Here is a 7,500-nt window from a genome sequence, read left to right as displayed (position 1 = left end):
TCACATCTGATCACTCAAAATTGTAGATACCATTCTCTACAAAAAATTTATATTCTGGCTGTAAAATAGTTTATTGCATCTGAATCTATATACAAAGGGACTCACTTCAAAATTGCACCATTCTCTACAAAAATTTTAATTAATTAATTTTTTTTTTGTTGTAAAATAATTTTATAGCATTTGAATCACTCCAAAATTGTACAAGTATCTACCAGAATTATATATAGATCTATCTGGCTTAAAAATAATTTTATAGAATATCAATCACTCAAAATCATGACATTCTAAACAAAAAAATTATATTTTTGGCTGTAAAATTGTCATATAGCATCAGAATTACTACGAAATTGTACCATTTTTCAGGCGGTATGCTGCATTTGAAGAATTAGAATTGAGCTTGAAAATTGAGCTTTTATATAGCGCAATATCCACTAAACATGCTCAAACCGCTTTACAAGGGGTCCCTGTCCAACAGAAACATTTAACATTTAGGACAAGACATGATATAATGCCTGTAAGGCGATATTATATTTTTTTTTCGGACAGAGACAACGCTGTAAACGGCCAGGTACTCATTTTACACCTGAATACGGTGAGAGAATGTGAGTAAAGAGCCTTTTCCAGGGGACTCAACTATGCGCTGAGCGAGGCTCGAACCCAGGACCTTCCGATCCGAAAAAAGTGTATCATACCACAAGACCCCATAGCCGCACGAAGAATGGTAAAGGTCGCGCCAATAATAGATTGATTGATGGCTCTTGGCATTGTAGAGTGTTTCGTCCAATCCAAGGTTAAGTAATTGAATTTTGATGAATCTAAACACAGACTCCTTTGATCGATGGCAACATTTTCTTCTTGAATGTTGCATGGGCAATAAATCGTGACCCAAACCCGCAAAACGGTACTAAGCGTGAGTGATAACGATGTTGAAAATTGAATTTTTTTTATTTTTTTAAAATCAAAGTTGGATTACATTTATTGTCTTTTTATTGGTAGAGTAAATATAATTTCATAATTTGCTTGAACCCAAAATCACACAGGGGAAATTTGTCTAAAGTGTCTATCTTACGAAAAGACTGGAGTAACCCGGCGTTAAGCAATGTTATCATAATACAAATCACTATCACCGTTAGTAGTAGTAGCGTATGGCTACACCTCCAAATGTATTTCGTCAACCCAGCTTCTAAAGTCTTCCTCCGTCCTTAGGACGGTTTCATAGCCACCTTCAAGTTTAGTGACTGGACAGTGGAGGACGATGTGATCGCTGGTCTCTGGGGCTGCCTGACATATCTGGCAGGTATCACCGTTTCCAAGTTTCCATCTGCACATATTTAATGCAGTTCTGCCATGTCCAGTTTGAGGAAATCCAGTATTTACTGGCGTTATAGAATGCAGGCACTCTTTTGGTTGGATCTTTAATGATGTTTCCTCCTTTTGGTGTTCCCCTGTTCCATATTTCTCTCCAGTTTTCCTCCACAATGGAGTCTTCCGTCGTAGCATTATGACATATGGGGTAATCCCTCATCTAATTAAATTATTAAATAAATAAAATTCCCTTTATTCATCCCCAAGGGGAAATTTGTCTTTAGGATATATTTCAAGGGAAGACTGGAATATCCCAGGCGTCAGCCGCCGTGCAGCGCAGCAAAGTGAGCTAGGGCGACGTGACTTGCTCAAGGCCACACAAAGAGGCGGATAGTCGAACTCGGTACCTTTATGGGTACGAAGAAAAGTCCGTACCGCCGAGCAACGAGGCCCCTACCTAAATCTACAACATTGAAAACAGGTCTATAAAATAGACCTCATACAGAAATGACAATAAATATATAAATAAATTAATAATTAAATAAACAAATGCCATAGATCATCTATCGGAAACTAGTATTAAGTAACAAAACTAAAAATAGAAGTGCCTAAATTGTGTTTACTTGAGAAAGGCTAAAGGCCGAAACGTCGTTTATTTTGTGTTGTTAATTCATGAGTCAGATTTACTCCCTTTATCTTAAGTGTCTATTCCAACGAGATGTCTAAAAAAATCCAGGCTTAGCACAATGTCATCATGATACAGATCACAATCACCCCTGTAACATTATAACACGGTGTTAATCCCTTATCTAATTAAAATATTATATCTACAACACTGATAACATGAAATTAACTCTCTCCTTACCAGCCATTTTCAAGATTTTCCCCAACATTTTAACACCCAACTAACACAAAAATAGATTTTTTTTATCACTCAAACACAATAGCAGTAAGTTCTTGCGATATATAATGTCTTAAGTAAAACATGCTCTACAACACACTGTTCGTTTTCTTTAAATTTTATGATGTACAAGAGAAATTTGAAAAAGGAAAATGTTGGTCGTATCGTAACGAATGTGACGATTTTCCTATAGTTGGTAAGGAGAGAGTTAACTTCATACAGAATATTTAAAATAAATAATAATAAATAGATAAATAAATGATAAATAAATAAATAATTTGCTCTTCAATCATCTAGAGGGGGAATTTGAATTTGTCTGTCGTTTCTTTTCAAACAAAAAGTCTGGAAAATCCCAGGCTTTATAATACATTGTTTAAAATGACACAGACCGCTATCACCGCTGTAACAATTTGAAATTTATGGTAATCCCTTATTTCATTAAAATATTAACACTTCAACGATGAAAACACGACGACTGCAAAACTAAGACATAAAGCACTGAAGGCATTGGATTTATTTTTTTTCTTCAATGAGTGACAAACTGCACTAAAACAGTATTATTGGCGGTTAAAAAATACGCTGAAAATTGATTTTATAACTAAATTCAAGAATTTGGTAAGGTTTCTTTCTTTCGTCTTCTTATTTATTTAATTTATTTTTATTATTATTGGTGGAAATAGACACTTATTCAGAACTTTATTTTACACCAGTGCCCAATTCCAAATATGTCACTTCATTCCGACTTAATACTTGATTGATAAAGCTGGTCACATATTTATTTACTATCCTACCAGCAGTTTGAAATTCCAATGGCTCAGTTAGTAGAGAACACGTTTCAGAAACAAAGGGACCGAGGTCTAACCCGGGTGTAGTCGAGAATATTATTTTCTGATTTCCTTAGTCCATCCCAGCAGTAACTGTTAGACCTGACGGAAAGTACTTTGCGGTAGACTGGCGCCTTATCAAAAGGACAACAAGCAATTGCTATTGTCTCTTTTACACCACAGAAACCGGGATAAACTCCGGCTAATGGGTCTGGAGAACTACTTTTTATACTTTACTACTATCAATGACTATGATTCCAATTGACTGCTAATTCAATGTTCAAACAACATCAAGAGAGATGCGCCTGAAAAAGGCGCCCCTTTCATAAAAGCAACGTACTGGAAAGAGGACATTTCTTTCTATTAAAGATTCATTTCAAAAGTCGCCTATTTTTTTATTTGTTTTAATAATTTTTATTATTTTTTTTATTTATTTATTTTTTTGGGGTGGGGTGTTTGTTTTGTTTTTTTTGTTTTGTTTATTTATTTTTTTTTTTGTCGCTATTGCTTTTTTTTTTTGTATTTTTTTTTAATTGACGTTTTATATGGACTTGACCCCGGGGTCAAGTTGTCTTTCAGGGCGCGCCTCTATGCTTCAAAGGGATTCTGTTCCCCCGAGGCCAATCAATGCAAGCGGATACCACTTCAAATGATTATTGCTTTATGAATCGGGTTTTTTTTTTTAACTTTCTTTTTGTCTTGTCATTCGACTTTTTTTTTCTAATTCTACAATTGAATAGGCAGGGAAGAGGCGAAAAGTTAATCAAAATGTTGCAGTTCATATTCCATTTCATTCCGGGTTGTTTCAGATTTGTGTTTGTATTATGAGGAGTTGACATAAGATAAATGGAAATCTAAATTTAATGTGAAAGCAATACTGTCGTTGACTTGGGTATTACTTGAAGACGATTTTAATATAACCGTAGGCAACACATTGAATAGTGCAATGTTTTATTACATTATATTCTAGATAGTGGTACTACTATGGGAAAGTTTTCTAATGTGTTGTTTTGGAAAATAGTGAAAGTAGTTTGTGAGTTTACATTAAATTCGTTGTGTATTTATTTAAATTTTATCTCAATTAATGTTTAATTCTTCTTCTTCTTCTTCTTCTTCTTCTTCTTCTTCTTCTTCTTCTCTTTTCTTCTCTACTTCTACTCTTCTTCTCTTCTTCTCTCTTCTTCTCTACTACTACTACTACTACTACTACTACTACTACTACTACTACTACTACTAACTACTACTACTACTACTCACTACTACACACTACTACTACTACTACTACTACTACTACTACTACTACTACTACTACTACTACTACTACTACTACTACACTATCTACTACTACTACTACTACTACTACTACTACTACTACTACTCTACTACTACTACTACTACAACTACTATCACTACTACACTGCATTAACTACACTGCTTTTTACTATTAATTTATTGTGGTCCAGCCTTAATTGTTATTGTTATTAATGTTTATTGTTATCATCTCTCTCTCTCTCTCTCTCTCTCTCTCTCTCTCTCTCTAACCACCCACTTTTCTCTCTCTCACTTCTCTCCACTACTCACTCCTCCTCTCACTCTACTCTCTATTCTCTTCTCACAGTCATAGGCATATCATATATATATATAATTCCCACTGATACTTGATACTACTTGTAATACAATGACAAATCGGCGCTCCTTATCATCATCATCATCTTGTTAACAACAAATTATAGCAATTAAACTGAACATGTCATCATCAAAATAAACACCAAACAAATATTATTATTGTCTCCTTTAAAGTGACCCGCTTCCCACCGAAATACATACAACGCATTCATTAAAGAAAACAACATATCGATGGTTTGATGCGTTTACATATTATGCAAACCCTGTAATCTTGGGACTTAAATATTCTCGACGTTCTAATGACATTGTGTACATAAATAATATTAAATGCGATTAATATCCTATGACACGAGGAGCGATAAGGTGTTTGGTTTTTTGTTGGGTATTTTTTTATCTATATTTTATTCATGATAATTTTATTCCATGTTTTCAAATCCTTTTCACCGTTTATATTACAATACATATATTATTTGATTGGCATTTCTCGTTCTCAATGGAAAATATTTGACAGTTTCCTCCACCACAAGTCAACCTTTTTATTTAGGCCCATTGGGGAAAACAAATAATACAGATAAGCGACATTGTTCTCTTATTAATCTGTATTATAAGTAAATTGTCCTCTTATCATTTAAATTCAATGTTGTAGTCGAGGAAAACTGTTATTTCATTTATCGGAAGGCATGACTTAAAGCAATCCCACTATCATCTCAGTACATCGTTTTATTAATTCTGTTTGTTGTGCGGCTATGTGGTCTTGTGGTATGACATTCGCTTTCGGGTCGGAGGGTCCTAGATTCGAGCTTCGCTCAGCGCATAGTTGAGTCCTTGGAAAAGGCTCTTTACTCATATTCTGTCTCCGTACTTAGGTGTAAAACTAGTACCTGGCCGTTAACAGTGGTGTCTCTGTCAGAAAAAAAAATGATATTATCGCCTAACAGGCGTCATGTCTCATTCTACATGTTACGTGTTGCTGTTTGTCAGGGACCCTTTGTAAAGCGCCTTGAGCACGTTTAGCGGATAGTGTGTTATAAAAAAGCTCAATTTTTTTCCCTATTAATATGATGTCATACTGCGTAACACATTTTAAACCAGGATAAAATTATGGATCATTCAACAACCTATTACTCTACAGTGTTATTGTTGATAATAAACAATGATATATAGATATTATTCGTGACTGAAATTACCAAAATATTATCTGTGTATGACTTCCGATCACGGGAAAGGAGAAATAAGACAAACAGAAGCTAAGAACAGATTATTCAAAAGAGTGACATAATTTAACTCTGTGAATTGAATGAAATAGATTTATACGATTTTGTCAATGAGTGTGACGGGGGCAAAGACAATAATAAACCACACAAGAGGCTTCATCATAACAGGATAGTCTCAGAAAACGGAGGAGGAGGAAGAGGCTTGAAATACAAAAGTACCGTGAAACCAGTGACACCGCACTCAAAGACACAATGGTCATGTAAGTAATCCCTCAATTGACACCCCTGCTTAGCCAGTTATATGATAGTTCTGGCGTGCTTTGGAAAAACTTGTATTTGAGAATTTGGTCAGAAAACTCGTCCTTAAAATATCGACGATTAAAATTATCCTTATCTTGGAAAAAAATCATAAACCTGGGACTCCGCGAAGTCCCGGGTTTGGGATATTTTTTCCAAGATGAGGGGCATTTATATTGTTCGATATGTGATGGACGAATTTTCTGACCAAATTTCTAAACACAGGTTTTTCCAGAGTACGGCTGTAAACTGGATAAGTTTTAACTTGAAAATATCCTAAGTTACAAAACATTCAGGAAAGCCAAAGTCTAAAATACAACTTTTAGAGAAAAAAATTATTCGACATGTATTGTTCCCCACAATTGAATAAATATAGCATCAATGTTGTTTATTACAAGATTAATACTTTTCCCATAACATAATATGTATTACCTCATTATATATTTTTTTTTTATTTTCTAAATGGCAGTATCAATAACATATTTTTTCAACAAAGTGTGTAGTTACGGTCTTTTAGAACAAAACTCCAGCGAAGATTATTGCAAAAAGTATTGGGTTAATCCCTTGTTTTGATACAAACAAAGTGGTAATCATATTTATGATTTAATGGGTGTGTACTAACAATACCGTAGGCTATCATTATTACTATTAGAATTATTATACGGTTAAGGTTTACGTACGTAGTAGCGGCAGCAGGTCCTAATAATTTGGTATACACAGACAAAACACACTTTTCTCATTTTATCCAATTATTTTTTAAATATATTATAAATTGTTAGAGTAAGAATTCCTTTCAACTTGTCAAGATATTTCAACCCCGGGTCAAACATCTTTTAAGACTTCTCAAGTTTAAGACGTCTAAGCGTAATAATTTTAGTGTCATGTTAATCTATCAATTTATGAAGTAAAAGTTTTACTGGGCAATTTGAGAAAAGTGTGTTTAGTCTGAGTACTGGGAACTATTTTGATCGTGCGTTTGTATGTACAAGGAAAGTCATCAACGATTCGAGATTAAATCCGTATTTGGTATTGTTATCCTTATATAAAGACCATTGTGGATTGGAACTTAATGATTCATTAAGTCATTGAGTAGATCGTGGCAGTGCCTTTGATCAGCGAGTAATTATTTCTTTAAAGTAAAGGATTTAAAACGAGGTTTGAAATGTTTTAATTTCTAATATTTCAATGATGTTTTTATATATTAATAATTTATTCAAATCCCTTGTTTGTTTGAACTTCGGAGATGCGAATTGAACAATCTAAATTTTTAAAAGTTCTATTAATGTTGCTCGCATTTTATTTTTACGATAACTACTCTGTTACTAGTGTGCAT

General features: G+C 33.9%; 1 protein-coding gene across 4 annotated transcripts in view; it reads left to right on the top strand.

Moving 5' to 3' along the window:
- The window catches only part of LOC144967149 (kinesin-like protein KIF12), a 145,191-nt gene that overhangs the window by 29,118 nt on the left and 108,573 nt on the right, over window positions 1-7,500 (top strand). The window contains exons 1-2 of one of the 4 annotated variants that reach the window (XM_078904019.1): window positions 3,544-4,063; window positions 5,789-6,130. The exons of 1 other annotated variant lie outside the window; for it this stretch is intronic. The gene's annotated coding sequence lies outside the window, so the exon portion shown is untranslated. Of the gene's footprint in view, window positions 1-3,543; window positions 4,064-5,783; window positions 6,131-7,234; window positions 7,323-7,500 lie in introns of those variants that run through there. 2 more of the 4 variants (XM_078904020.1, XM_078904021.1) reach the window with 2 other exon arrangements.

This window comes from Berghia stephanieae, chromosome 3 (assembly GCF_034508935.2).
Source record: "Berghia stephanieae isolate SIO BIC M18660-M18661 chromosome 3, UCSD_Bste_1.3, whole genome shotgun sequence".
NCBI classification, from domain to species: Eukaryota; Metazoa; Mollusca; class Gastropoda; order Nudibranchia; family Aeolidiidae; genus Berghia; species Berghia stephanieae.
This window is presented reverse-complemented; position numbering and strand designations above follow the sequence as displayed.